Below are 15,641 nucleotides of genomic sequence, written 5' to 3' on the forward strand. Positions count from 1 at the left end.
TCCCAGGGCCATAAACCCACAGATGCAGTAGATGCTTCACAGACCTTAGTCTTAAGGGATACACAGTCACATTAGAATGGTTTGACAGCTTTGGGCTCCATAAAATGCCAGGAATCATTTTTCTTTATCTCCACCTTCTGAGCAAAGCCACACCTCAAAAACCATTTTATATCCAGTCATATCTGCAACATGGGCTGCCAGTCAGACTATTCTGAAGTAAAACAAAAGGTCATATAACATAATCTCAGTTTCAATTTCAGTTATTTTTTAGTTTAGACCAAATGAGATGAATGACAGCTCTGATTTTACATAAAGTTTCCAATCCCTACATATAATTTCTTTAAAATGCACCCATGGGTACCTTTGTATTCTTCCAGCAGAGATGCAGCTCTGTACAAATGGAATTTAACTTGCTGAGACTCTCAGGCATTTATTCTGTAAAAAACAGCAAATATACCTTGAGATTTGTAAAACACACTGGATGAAAAGCATTCAACAATTTGAGCAGCCTTTTTTTCTTTTTTTTTTAGATCAGTGGACAGTATTGCAACAACAGAAAATTAGCTTGATAAAATGGGTGATTTAAACAGACAAATTGGGTTGTCAGCAAATAAACTGATGCCAACATAATCAATCATCAAGTCACACCAGGCAAGCTGTGCAAGCAGAAAATTAAGAGATTGCAAGTTAGTGCCTACCCAGTAAAACTGTTGGCTATATCTTTATTTGTATTTAAAGATCTTTATTAGAGTTGCTATTTTAGGCTTGACATATATTGTTATGACATTATATTGGTTTTGATTGATTGTACCCTTCTTTCTTGATCAACATGAACCAACACAGACATGCAATGGACTGTCTTTAATGGCACACAGGTATTCATTATATCATCAAAGATTACCATCACTGCATAATGTGGTGTTGCTTAAGATCTCATAGCCCTTTTTCTTCTTCTTTTTCTTTTTTTTTTTTTAACAGAGTCCATTAGGGCAAACTGAATCCTGTTCATCTTTCCTTGCTAGATCAGGTCCTCCAAACTTCTACTTTCATATCTTTATTCCCTTACCTGTACATGCTGACAACAGAATAGCATTATTAACAAAACAAATGAAGAAAAGGCTATACTGTTTCACACTTATGTTTGTCAATTCACAACATTAAATAGGCCTTTAAAATGAAAGGGTGCTTTTTCCTAAAATCACTTAGTACTGTATAATTTGTTTATATACCAAATTAATATAAAATTAGTCTGAAAAAATATACCTCCTCATATAGTTGAATTTGACACAATAATTAGACTAGTTTGTTTGGCATCTAGTGATGACTAAACACAGAAGACTAACTAAAACCAGTTGTTGTTACAATAATGAAAATATCTATAAAAACCAAGAGCCATCAAAACCAAGCCTAATTTTCTTCAGGCATTCAACAAGATAACGAAATAGATAATGTAACAGGATCACTACTTTGTATTGTTAGTGTTTTCCCTACAGCTTCATTCCTTGTGTTTCTGTCAATGCCTCTGTTTATTAGTCATTTATCAAATATATATTTTTATTTGTACTTTGATGTGGTGAAGTTGTTACATTGATTCCAATACACTGAAATGAACATCTAGCTTTGCTATGGCACAGTTAATATGATTTGACTCACCATGCTAAAGTTGTGGGATTTTGATTGCCCCTTATAACATGGTGAATGTGCCCAGTATCTCTTTAACCCACCTAGGGCCCAATCAGTATCTACAGATGAAATATGCTGAAAGCATTACTCAAATCAATTTGCCAAAATCAGTGCATTTGATACCTCCTCTGATTTAAAGTAATGGATCTGGTCTGAGCACTACTATAGAAGGAGTTTACTTGTGGAATACCTACCCAATATGGGCAAGACTAAAATTCAACTTTACTCCACAAACAAATTTAGCCCATAAAGAAGATTCTACTAATACACACTCATTGTTTGGAAGTAGCTATACCAGCACTAAAACCAGATATTCTTTGCAGTTGTTTTGAGTGAATCATTATTTGTATTTCATAATCGACATATTTAGCCCTCTTAGGGGCAGACAGCTGACAGACAAGGCAACCAAAGCCAGGCAGAAAATACACAAGGTGGATAACAGGCAAGGAAGAAATTGCTAAATACACACTAGCAGCTGAGCAATTGGAGGGACTGATAAGAGTACCAAGCAATCAAATGGTATCAGATAAATTCCTGACTCAAAATTATTATCCCTGCTACAGATCTGTTACTAAAAAGAGAGGCAGTGTAAAATATGAGGTTATACCACTCTTCCACAATTGCACAACTATAATTTAAAGCACAATTTGGATTTAATTAAATTCTTTTGTTCTTGTGTATAGTTTCATCTATTCAGAAACCCTAGCCTGCTGTTTGCTCCAGCCAACTCTTTACATTCTAACCTTATGACAGGAATAAACCTTTAAAAAAAGCTTTTAAGGCTACACTCCACAACTTAACACAAAAGCAGATCCTTAATACATCATTATTTATAGTGGAGAAATACCTGTTTCAGAGTTAGCCTCTTAACTTTACGAACTGCTAGGCTTCTTTAGGAGACAGAGAAAGCTCCACAGAAGTCTTGGATTTCTATCTGTCTTCCTAAAAACTCATCACCAATGAAAAAAAAGCTTTTTAGGAAACCATGCACACATGCTCTTCCAGGTAAAGTGGCCAGGAAATGCCAGAGCCCCTGAAATGCTGCTAAATAAGAGCACACCGTTGGTCATTGCAAACTAGGTGATCTAACATGTTTTTAAAAATCGCATTTTTTGCTATTGGTAAAACCACTGATTCTTGTGCTTTAAAGACATTCCTTCCTCATAAGAGAAAGGAAATACAGTAGAGCTAGTGATACTCCCTTCTGCACCTCACCTACGGAAAGAAATATTTGATTCTGGATCTGGCCTTTATACGATAACCAAAAGAGATCACATTTGTGCTGCATTTTTTGTTCTAATTAGAGACAGATTTTGGTTTTGTCTGAAAGAAAAAAAGCATCTAATTTCACACAAGCTGGATCCAGCATCACCATAGTTTTTATAGTCCACTTTAACAAATAAGATTTGTCCTGGAATTTGATGAGACAAAAAGTTCTCTCCCTTTGACAAACATGGATATTTCTCTGCATAATGATTATTTTTTTCCATCCCCCCTGCAAGTCTTAAAGCTATACATAAGACTTTTGAGGCAGTACGTTACCAAGGCAACTCATGCAGCTCATCATTATCTAGAACTCATTATTAAAAGATTGATTTTGGATGAATAGGAATCTTGTAACAGGGTGAGCTGACAGATTACTTTTTTTTAAGTTGCTGAAGACCAGGGTAGCCTAAGCATGTGATTCTATTGTGGGTGGAATGAATTGAAGAAATGGCTCCATAAATGTCTTCTCAGTTACCCTATATATGGGTTTCTGTTATCTGGATTCTACCTTCCTCAAGACAGCAACTTCACTGATTCAAAAAAGAAAGGGAAAAATCAAGAACTTACAAACTGTGTCAACAGAACTCCTGGGGCACAGCCAAAGTTAAACTTAGATCTCTGAAGACCACAACAAAGCAACTCCTGGTTTTACAGTCCAAACACTGGATCAGCAGCATAATGGCTATGTAGCACAAATCACTAGGCTGACATTACCTCATCCTGACAGACTGAATTTCGTTTAGTTATGCAGCATATAAATTCATGATAACTCAAGAGAGGCTGTTCATATTAGACACTTACTGAACCTTCTAGTATGGCTCCAGGCCTTACTTTCAGTTGCTTTATATATTGTTAGTACTCATTACCTTTCTGGTTTTCATTAACTTAGCTGAAGCAGAGTTTTTGATTCCAGTTTTTGCACCTTTTTTTAATGCACTACATAGCTGAACCTTTCTCTTGCCAAAGCAGCCAGTACTTGGAAAGATAGATTAGCCAGGCAAGAGCCTGAAAATCCTCAGGCCACACAAAAACCCCTGAAGTTTGCTCAGTCTGGTCCTAAATACTATAGGACAAAGCTCAGGCAGAGACCCTGCACAGCAGACTCCTGTAAGCAATGTGTACAATGTTACAGCCACACCTTGATGTTTCATACTAGGGGACCTGAAGCAGCCATTCGAGAATACTAAAAAGACTGAAAAGAGAAAGAAGAATATGAGCGACCTGTTTACTTGAAGCAGGATAAACAAAGTGCTCTGCTGTATGTTTGACTTCAAGGAACAAATGGAGGAAGAGCTACACACATCGGTAGCAAGGACTGTTTCCTTTGAAGAAGAAAAAATGTGCAGAAGAAATCCAGACCATCAAAGGGAACAGTGCCCTCAAGAGAGGAGTAACAGTGCTGCTCGTAGACCTTTTTGTTTCCCAGGTGCCAAGTGAAAGACTCCAGAACTGAGCTAGGAAACAAGTCCCTACCAGCCAAGGTACCATACTTGCTCTGTAAGCGTTCCTGATCTCCTTCCTGATTCACCTATCCTTTCTGGATGCACGAGAACCAAGTTCACTGCATTTTGCTAACAAGGGTGTCATGAACAATGGATTTCAATATCAAGAAAAACTTTAATTATGAGTAAACACATTATTCTTGGTTATAAAAATACAGCAGCATAGACAAGTACTCTTAATAGATTTGGCATGGAAAGAACAAATATATTTGTCAAAAAGCTGCTGTGGAATTCATTACTGTAAATGCTGCACAGCAGTTGGAGAAAAGGCTAATTCCAAGTTCAACTAGGATTATAACAATTTTTAATCTTCTTGAATGTGAACATATTTAATTGAAAATGCTTGCAAGAGTAGAACAAAATGTCTGAAAAAAACCACAGACAATGGTGAGTTTTTTTATAAACATTTATTCCCTTGAGCATAAATTAACTATGATACATGAATAAGTATCTTTTGGAATAAGACATGTCTGCAAACCATTCATTAGTAGGTTATTAGGTTGATCAAACAGAGATACTGTGGATATGTTTGTGAATTTTCATTCATTACTCTTCAGCATATCAGTTTATCCTGGCAGTGCTGAAATCAATAGGAGGTTTAACACTGACTTTATAGGAATACCTCAGGCTAAGAGCATGTGAACTTAGACCTGGCATGAGGTTCTACGTTACTCTGAAAGTACAGCAACACCTTCACTGAAAGATGTTTTTTAACTCAGATGAGAATGCAATGCTCTGTTTCTGGCAAAAAAAGTATCAGTACAATGCATCAAGAAAGGAAACTGGCCAACAGCCTGGTGCTTTGAGATTTGAGGATGATGAAAGAAAGCATTATTATTCTAAAATAATAGCTCAAGTTTCTGTAAGAGACAAGTCAGATACTTTAAAACAGAGCTCAAGTGTAAACCTAGAGCAGTCATTAATCAAAGAAGAATAGGTGAGACAGTTGTTTTTGAGGACAAGGGTGGGAGAAACTGTGGAAAACACTGTAGTAGATAGATTAGAGAAGCATTATGTCAGGAAATATGAGCTCTCCTACCTTGCTGTCTATACCTTGCAAAAGGCATTGTGAGGAACAATGCTGAAATGAGCTGTACATTATCATAATTTCCTAAAAAGGTTACCTAGCACTAAGGGCAATTCATCACACCATTGGATTCAAAGCCCTCTGAGACAAAGCTTTATAATAAAGACACAACAGTTTAATGAAACAGGACTATATATTATAGTTCATGTGAGGTTTTGTCCTGCCTACTCCTTCCTGCATTTCTGGCTTTGTACACCCTCGTGTAACGCTAGAGTGACCGAGAAATATGCAAGAGCTGGTTTTGCCCCTTTGCTTTTCAAAATTTCCTTACAGAAGACATACTTTAAACTAATTTCCTCACTTTTCTTCCTCATCCAAAAACTTTAAGGTAAGAGCATCACATTATAAATCCAGGAAGCAAATTTTTGAGTGTTAAAAACAAGCATTTTGAAATGGAAAATGAGAAGACAAATGTAACCATTATATGAGGGGTACCTGCTTTAGTATTAATATGCACAAGTTCAGTTATGTGAACATATTCAGGAAACTACAAAGAGGATTAGATATTCAAGCAATAACTAAGAAAATTCTTGGTAATCCAAGACAGCAAAAATTTAAAAATGCAAATGCCACAGGGTTCCATAGTCAAATGTAGTCTACCGTAAGAGACTGAAAAGCAAACAAAACTAACAAATTCATATAATTCTTCATTTTCTAAGATGTAGCATTTACAGAATTGGCAGAATATGAATTTCCTCAAAAAAGAGTATGCATTTGCATAACGTTTCCCTCCGAATATGTGGAGATGCTTAACTAAGCAGCAAAGACTTTTTGTCAGAACTGCTGCTGATGAGCTGATGTGCTGATTTCGCATTGGATTCCCAGAACTTGTAGATTCAGATTCTCCAAGTTTATCCCAAATGAACCTGGCACGTGAACCCAACCAAGGCAGAATTCACACTTCTGGCATGGGGTCAGAGGCAAGGCAAGGGAAGGAACCTGTATGAGCTCAGCTTCTCTATGTGAAGAAGGCTGAGGGTGAGAGGAACAGCAAGAGCAGGATAGGACTGCTTAACCTGTGGGAGAGCTTTACCTAGGGATGGAGACTGTCACAGATGCACACAGTCTGACACTGAGTTAATGGCAAGTGCTGTCAATTCTCACTAAGCCTGCTGCTGGTGACACCTGAACAACTTGACACAAGAACCTCCCACAGAAAAAGTGGTAACACTGAGTCAGAGCATCCCTTTGAAAACTAACCCACAGCATTGCCTCTCACGTTTCTTTGCTGGTCCTGATGCTAACCTTACATTCTTCTTGCTGCTGTTAACTCAACAAGTGTTAACAAGAAGTTAACAGCTTCAGATCTACATCCTTTGTAGCCTTTTCACATAACCATTCTGTATTTCCTCCAGAAAAAAAACCTCTCTGAAGAGGAAATATAACTGTTAATTGCCTCCATGAGATGGTACCCCAAGTAGAGTAATGTATTTATACAGAGCCAAAATGCCACATTAAGTGTAAGGTCAGTGTTTTAGTAACACATCTCTCAGGCAAGACACTACAGAACATAGCAAACTGCAAAAGCCAATATCAATCTTTAAAACATACAGCCAAAAAAAAAAGAGCATGGCACAGATCAGACAAATTAATATCAAAAACAGATGAATCAATATCATGACCTGCAAATGTTAACAGATATAAATCCCTTCTAATACGCTCTGGTCAGTCTGTTATCATCTCCAACTGTTCAAGTCCCTATTCAGGCACCAAAAAGGACTCTCATGGTTTAACCCCAGCCAGCAAGTTGGCATCACACAGCTGCTGCTCACTCCCTCAGCAGCACAATGTGGAGAAGAGTAAAAGTGAGAAAACTTGTGGGTTGAGATAACAATAGTTGAATATTAAAATAAACTAGTAATAATAATAATAATAAATAATGAAAGGAAAATAACAAAGAGAGAGAAATAAAAACCCAAGACAGACAAGTGATACAAATGAAAACAATTGGTCTCCACAGAACAGCTGGAAAGGTGCCTGGTGGAAAAAGACAGGTGGGTGCTGGACACAAGCCAGCAGTGTGCCCAGGTGGCCAAGAAAGGCAATGGCATCCTGGCTTGTATCAGAAATAGTGTGGCCAGTGGGGGCAGGGCAGTGATTGTCCCCCTGTACTTGGCAGTGGTGAGGCTGCACCCGAATCCTCTGTACATTTCTAGGCCCCTCACTACAAAAAGGACACTGAGGTGCTGAAGCATGTCCAGAAGGATCTGGAGCACAAGTCCTTTCAGGAGTAGTTGAGGGTGCTGGGGTTGTTTAGCCTGAAGAAAAAGAGGCTCAGGGAGGACCTTATCACTCTCTACAACTCCCTGAAAGGAGCTGTAGTGAGGTGGGAGTTGGTCTCTTCTCCCAAGTAACAAGTGACTGGACAGGAGGAAATGGCCTCAAGTAGCACCAGGGTAGGTTTAGATTGGATACTAGAAAAAATTTCTTTACCAAAAAGATAATCAAGCTTCAGAACAGGCTACCCTGGGATGTGGTGGAGTCACCATCCCTGGAAGTGTTCAAAAATGTCTAGATGTGGCACTTGGGAATATGGTTTAGTGATGAAGATGGAAGTGTTGGGTTAACAGTTGGACTCAGTGGTCTTAGAGGTCTTTTCCAACTTTAACAATTCTGTGATTCTTCCAGATCATCAAATGCAGTTTGATCCATCCACATCTGCAGTTTGATTCACTGAGCTTCTGCTCCTAGAAGTCCTGCTTTTGAGGTTCACAGCCTCTGCACAATTAGACAAATATTGGCTAAGAAAAAATAAGACGACATTATTATTTCTTTGGAGCAAGGAGATAAAGTACAGAATTTCTCCAAGTTTTCTAGCCCTATTTCTCTATTATTCCATATTTGAGAGAATGGGAAAGGAAAGTTAGGACTCAGTTCCCTTGCACATCTTCCCAATCAGCGGTACCCGGTATTGGAAGGAAGCAACCAGTCAGCCAACAAAACATCACCTTTCACAAGGCAGGTCTAACCTAAAAAATCAATTGATACTTGAGCTGGAGTCAGCGATGTTCAGTTAGTACATATTTAACTTGGGCAAAATAACTTTTAAAACCATTAGTCAAATAATTTTCCAGCATGGTGAGCTGGTATGCTTTGACTGAAGCCTAATACACATATATTGTGTTACTCTATGTGGCATCTTGCTCTGGGACAGCTTTATTTTGGATTGAATCTGCATCCAAGCACTTCACAGCCATAAGAATACAAACTGCTGCAGCTGCACCCATTTCTATTTGTCTGTCAGTTGATCAGGAGGCACAGACAGGGCAGTATGTTCTGCTTTAAAAATTTCTTACCCCTTACCAACCAAGGCACCATAAAACATTTATGGACTCTTTTGGGCAGCATTTCATTGCAAATTCCATATGCTTAGCTGAACCATTCAATGCTCAGAATGACAATGAAGATTACATTTGAATGCACCATGTAGCAAGTATTCTCCCCTTTAGCCTGCTCCCTCCATCAACTGAGTTCTGCAGCATCACACACCTCTGTGCAGCATAAGGATGTAAGTGGCTCAAACATCTACTCCAGGGTACAGTCTCATCTCCATATTTGGAAAAGAGAACAGAGCCTGAAGGATGCAAGTTCTTTAATATGTTGTATAATGGTAAAGAGAAGGAAGAAAGGGAGATACAGATCCTTTCCCCAAGCAAAATGTATGATTTTGGTCTTCGTTACAGGCATAGCCACATCATGATCAGGTACTTAAAATAAAAAATTCCTACTACTATTTGAGGGAACCAAATAAGAACAGTGTCTGATCTCCAGAATAATTTAATCCATACTGAAGAGAAACAGCCACTATTATGGAAAACCCTTTTAAATAATTTGTCCTCATATGCCATCACAAATTAACAAGGAAAATAAAATATGTAACTCATGACATGCAGTAACTCATCTCTTCTGCACCATCATGCATTTGTTCTTGCATATATGGCCCAGCAAAGTGAGAGAACACCGTTTTCTGTAAGCTTAGCTCTGCAAGGACAGACAGACAGTGCAGACTGGCACTGGAGATGATGAAAGTGTCAGCTAACTGAATGGATTTTAAAGTTTCTCTCTTACCTTCCTTGCAGAAGAAGCTGTGTCTGTCATATTAAGCTATGGGCAACCAATCTAGTGGAAAGGATGATCTTTTAGAGGCTACTACAATATTTAGGACCCTAAAGCAGCTCATTGGATCAGCTACCTAGTGATAAAGTAGTTCAGATTATCTCAGCTACGCCCAACAATGAGCTCTGGCCAAATGTCAGAGCTTTTAGTCTGCTCTGACTAAAGCTGGCCAGGCACCAGCCTTGAACAACAGTTCCAGCATAAACAGCACTTCACACAGGCCTCCAAATGTTTCTCTGTTTTTCCTTTGTGTCACTTGACTGGGAATTTTGCAATCTATGCAAGTTTAAAGGGTTTGAGTTTTTTTGCCTAGGCTCTAAACATTAAATTAACCTCTTGGGACCTATTTTGTATCACTTAATACATCCTTTTGTCCACTCCACTCACAGCTCATAAAGTCTACTAATGTATACTTTAAATACAGAACAATCACATTTTTCTTCTCATTTCTCTTCCCATTTTATCTGTTTAGAGCTGAAAGGCAGCACCTTTTTCATTAAATCATGGCCAGGCCATTAATATCAGGGAACCTTTCCCATTGAAAAGGAAATATATATTGATATGCGAACACTCCACTCCCAAAAGCTTTTTTTCCAACACCTCATTAACATTTTTCACTGCTGGACCATTATACCCTCTCAAAGCGTGTCTTTATTGTCCCATTTCCTCAGTATACCACTAATGACGAGACAAAAGGAGAAGAGGCAATTGCAGATAAATCAGTCAAACTTCCCATCGGGTTTCCTTTCCACACTTGTGCCATCTGTGCTGCACTACATATGGTTCAAGACAATACCACAGGGGTCACACATCACACTCCAGCCACTCATGTCTGTTGCTGTGGCTGTCACAGTCCAGTACTTCTGCTGTCTGCCTTCACGTGTGCGTCTGGATGGACAGCTTCCAGACACCTAAAGCGGGAGCACACAGCTGAGCTCCCGGAACTACAGATGCCCTTCTCCTCGGGAAAACTGGAGACCCATCCCTGGGTTTGTACCAAGTAACTTACAAATTTCAAGACTTGAGCAGCAACATATATTTTAATGGACTGTTTACTCCCAAGAAATTCCCCATGATAAAAAAAATTATCAGATTAAACTGTCTTTTTGGCAAAGAATAATATTTTCAAATAAATAAGCAGGAAGCTTAAATCATAAACAAGGTTAGGAATATGGGAACACCTCTTTCTACTAAATTAACACCAGCAAAAGATAGAATCAAATATTGATCTATGTTTCTGAATTAGCTTTCTGAGGTTTGCAACCACCTTTTCACAGCTGTGAACACAGCACTGCAGAAAATTGACCATCATTCACTTTGCAATCTGAACTGCATGAATCATTAATAGCTGACCTGTTAATTAAACACGGTAGCAGAATCCTAGATTAGTCCTGTATTTATAAGAACACCATTAATAAACCTGTTTTTCAATTTAAGAAACATCATCTCTGCATACAGTAGCCATTGTAATATTCCTACCTAAGTACAATACTTCATTCATTACCTTGACAGGTCACATCACTTAGGCTATCCAGACGAATAAATTTCATCAGCTTGCAAATACTATCTCTGTTTCCACATAGAAGCCTCACATGCACAATGTCCCCTTTAAATCTCACATCAACATTTTCATAAATCAGTGGGAACAAAAAACAAACCCATAAATGGGAGAACTACAATAGGTTTTCTCATTTATTCTTGAGTACTGCACAAAATGACTGCTTATCTGAAGAATTCTCTTTTTCTGTTTTTTAGTCTCTTGCAGTGTATGCAAAATGGTAATATTACGTTTCTCCAAATGTTCAACAAGTAACCCAAACAAGTTCAGTTCAGCTCTGTCCTTAATACTTTTGTACTGCATATTACAATATGAACATGAGCATGTACAACATACTGCAACAGCCATTTTTGATTTATCAGTAACATTGATACAACCCAGTCCTGTCTTCCCTCAGGTATGGCATCCATGATCAACACTTGTTCTTTCAAAAGACAGACAGCAAATGCTTCTGGGAAAACTACCTGAGAAGCCCTCAGAAAACTGGTAGCTAAAAAGGGATTTTTTTTTTCAAAGTTTCTGCAAAACATCTCATGCAATCAAACTGACTAACACCCCTACGTTAGATATATGTATATTAAATATACATAGATAACACACACAGAGAAGCATCCTTCAAAATTTAAAGTTATTAACTTAGGGACTGCAAGGATGAACATACGATTAAATGACTAGGACTTTGAAATGCTGAGGTAGCAGTACTGCTAAAATCCATGCTGAGATTCAACTCTGCCTTCATTAGACAGATAAAGTCATCACTGTTGAAGTGCAAGATTGTCTTTTTGGCTACTATGTAATCAGGCTTCAAGTATGTACTGCTAATAACTGTGAATAATAAATTAATTCAAAGACTGGAGCTTACATGCAGATAGAAGACTGATGAGTGGTTCTTAAGAGGCCTGTTCTAGAGACAGGAAATCTCATACACTTTTACTAAGTGCATTTATTCATTCTCACAAATCCTTAATGAGAACTTCACTATTTTCTGTTTTAAGTATACACAAAAGGAAATTTTAGGAAACAGTGACTTCTGAAACAAAGCGGAGACCAAATGAAGAATAGACTCAGTTCCTCTTTTGTATACTCTGTTTTTAAGAAGTGGCAATTGATCCACTTTCAGTGATGTTTTTCTAATGTATGTTTCTCACTTAAACAAGACAGTTATTTTACTGCAAACCATGATATTTTAAGATATTTTAAGATATTTACCTTTGCATCCTTTTTTGAGGACAAAATTTCTCACCCATGAAGAGTACAACCAAAATTCTGTCTTTGAGGACTTCTGGTATGACGGCTTTGGTGGTGATTAGATATCTTATCTACGAACGAAATTCCTGCTGCTTCAGTAATAAGATTATTTTGGCACCTCTCCCCCAAACCTATTTTAATAAGTTCTCTATTCTCTTTTACCCCCAAAACACATGGCTGAAAAAAAAAGACAGATGTCTAAGCAGTAATCCACAATTCCCACATTCAACGCTCTAAATGTGAATTATGTAAAAGTATGGTGAGCTACCTGGAAGGCAGAAGGGAGGACCCCACATTAATTCTGCACGCATAAGATACAGGGGTTTTTCCTTACAAATGGATGTTTATACTTTGAAACCAAATGCAAGATTTGAGAGTTTATAACAAGAAAATATTTAATCAATTTCAGTGCACTTCTACAAGATTTCTCATATAGAGTATTACTATATTTATTACTAATAAATGCTACTATTTATTACATTAGTATTACAGTAAATGCCTTTTTGAGATGCTGCCTTTGCTTCTGTAAATTGGTACAACAGCATTGATTTACCCTGGAGCTAAACCAAATTATACCAGGAACAGTGTAATTCGTTCTAGATTTGCAGAGATGATACAAATAGTATTTACTTTTAATCCAAACTGAGAACACATGAAAAAGAAAATCATCAAAGCAAACCTGTACAGCTTACTGTATTGGTCACAAAATCTGGGCAAAACAAAGAGAGCTACTACTAGGAGCCAAAGCCATTAAGGCTGTTAAAGGCGGTTGTATCTGTGGTGTTTGCAATTGTTCACATCAATTTTTGTCAACTCCACTGGTTTCAGCAGACATGATGCAGTACAGGGGAATGCTTTCCATGAAGGAAAGACAGGAAGAGAGGGCAATGTGGTATTAAAATGTTAATATCTGCTTTCTAGAATGTTAATACCTACAAGAAAAGGGATCTTTTTCCCTCAAGTGAAGTTTTGCCACAGCATTTAATTCGGTAGTTAATCCTAATTTTAGTGAATTTTGCTTGCTACTTTCTATCATATAATAGGTTATGAAACAGTTCATAAAGTCCTTTTGCAGAAATTAATGGTACTTGTTGTGTTACAGTAGTTGCAACTAAAAAAACAGTATTTCCACACTGCTACAAAATAAGGCATTAAATGACAAACCAGTCTTCTGTGTGCTTAGAGAAGAACCAAGATTTTGCAGATATCTTATCTAATGAGGGAGAAGTCTTTCCTTCTTTTGAATTACTTTAAATAAATGCTATTTTCTTTGTTAAGAAGATACTGAATAAATTACACTAGTAATGTGCTTTTTAGATTAAATTAATCTAAACTCAATTAATATCATATATTCACAGACAACATAATAGACTAAGTCAAGATCAGTATTATGCCCCTTAAAGGATGAATAATTAAGTATTAGCTGCAATATGTACAAAAAACAGGGTTGGAGAAAATGCTTCTCTGACGGCATAGCTGAGGTCCCCATTTATTCTGAAACCATTACAGATAATGTCTCAAAACTCAGACTACATCAAGGAAGAGGTATCCTTTTTTCCAGAACAATGTTTTAGTGCTGCATGCCAATTTCTCACACAATTTGGATATGCAGTAACACATTGCTTCAAGGGAAAAAGATGTCCATGTATGTCCACATATGTCCATGAACACGTATGTCCATGAAGATGCAAGAGCATTTCAGTCGTACTATATTCAGTGCCAGTGATTACATGTCCTACTTGGCCTACAGAGGTTGCAATTCGGAGGCAAGATTCAGTATTATTTTCATTGCAAAACCAGCAATTAATTAGTTTATGTTACCAATTGATAAATTTTTCACCTTAAGCACTAAAACAGTTATTCTTGCCATGTGATCATAGGCAAAATGCATTTAGTTTTGCTATACATTCTATATGTGACCAATACATCTGTTCTTGAAAAAGCAGCAGTCACAAGTATTGAGGCCATGTTGCTGAGAACACAGCTGTGCTGGGCAGGGCACATCTCAAGGATGAAGGACCACCGCCTCCCTAAGATCCTGCTCTATGGTGAACTTGTCACCAGCTGCCGCAAGAGAGGAGCCCCAAAGAGAAGATACAAGGACTCCCTGAAACAACATCTCAGCCTTGGCCATATTGATCAACATAACTGGTCTATCTGGCCTTCAGTCGGGAGGCCTGGAGACACACCATCTATAACGCTGCTGATGCCTTTGAGAACGCACACGGGATCACTCTTGAGGAGAAAAGAATCGTGTCTTGCCGATACCACCTAAGGAGTCTTTCTGCTGTGCCTTTTGCAATCTGCCCTGTCTATCTCGTACTGGCCTTTTTAGCCACCAGCATGCTTGTAGTAAATGTTGGCAGAGCTCTCCCCAAATCTTCGTTCGCAAAGCCTAGCCATGATGACATTCTTAAGATGATTTTATTCCTTTTTCAACTAAATTTGCACAACTAACTGAATTATGTAGAAGTATGGTGAGCTACCTAAAAGGCAAAAGGAAGGAGCCTTGTGGTTAAATATGTCACTTACAACCACAAATTAGTACAATCAGTTCTTTAAAAGGTGAGTCCGAGTTGAATTATTGCATACTAGCATGAATTCAGTACTTTTAAATGTGTAAAAATTAGAAAAAGAAAAAAACATGACTACACTGCAGTCTATTATTTTCTTAAACATTGTAGATCACAAACCATAAAATTTATTAGAGATTCATAATCTGATTACAGATTACAGCTGCAGAATTACAGGATTTTATAGTTATGATTTGGTAGTCCAAATCCAAATTATTGTCTAGGTTGTTGCTGAAGGTTGATGTCAGCCAGCTTTCAAGCACCCATCTAGCCATTCTCTCATCCCTCCTCAACAACAGGCCAGAGGCAGAAAAGAAGATGGAGAAGATCACGGATCCTGATAAAGACAGGGACATCACTTACCAACTACCAACATGGATAAAACAGGCATAACTTGGGGAAAATTAATTATTTGTAAATTAAGGTAGAACATTGAGAAACAGAGACAAAAACTAATCCATCTCCTCTTCCCAGGCTCCATTTCCCTCCTTCATTACAACTCTTGATTCCTTCCGCTATCCCTAAGGGAGATGGGGAAATGCAGGTTTTGGTTGGTCTATGGACCACAACCAGTTCTTCCATGTCATTCCTTCCTCCTCAGTTTTCCG

At 37.9% G+C, this 15,641-nt stretch overlaps 1 protein-coding gene across 2 annotated transcripts in view; it reads right to left on the reverse strand.

The window, feature by feature from the left end:
• Positions 1 to 15,641, reverse strand: part of MYO16 (myosin XVI) — a 375,232-nt gene that overhangs the window by 345,951 nt on the left and 13,640 nt on the right. Inside the window, exon 2 of one of the 2 annotated variants that reach the window (XM_064646537.1) lies at positions 362 to 435. The exons of the other annotated variant lie outside the window; for it this stretch is intronic. The gene's annotated coding sequence lies outside the window, so the exon portion shown is untranslated. The remainder of the gene's footprint in view (positions 1 to 361; positions 436 to 15,641) is intronic. 2 annotated transcript variants of the gene reach the window in all.

The sequence above is a fragment of the Pseudopipra pipra genome, chromosome 2 (genome assembly GCF_036250125.1).
Source record: "Pseudopipra pipra isolate bDixPip1 chromosome 2, bDixPip1.hap1, whole genome shotgun sequence".
Taxonomy (NCBI): Eukaryota; Metazoa; Chordata; class Aves; order Passeriformes; family Pipridae; genus Pseudopipra; species Pseudopipra pipra.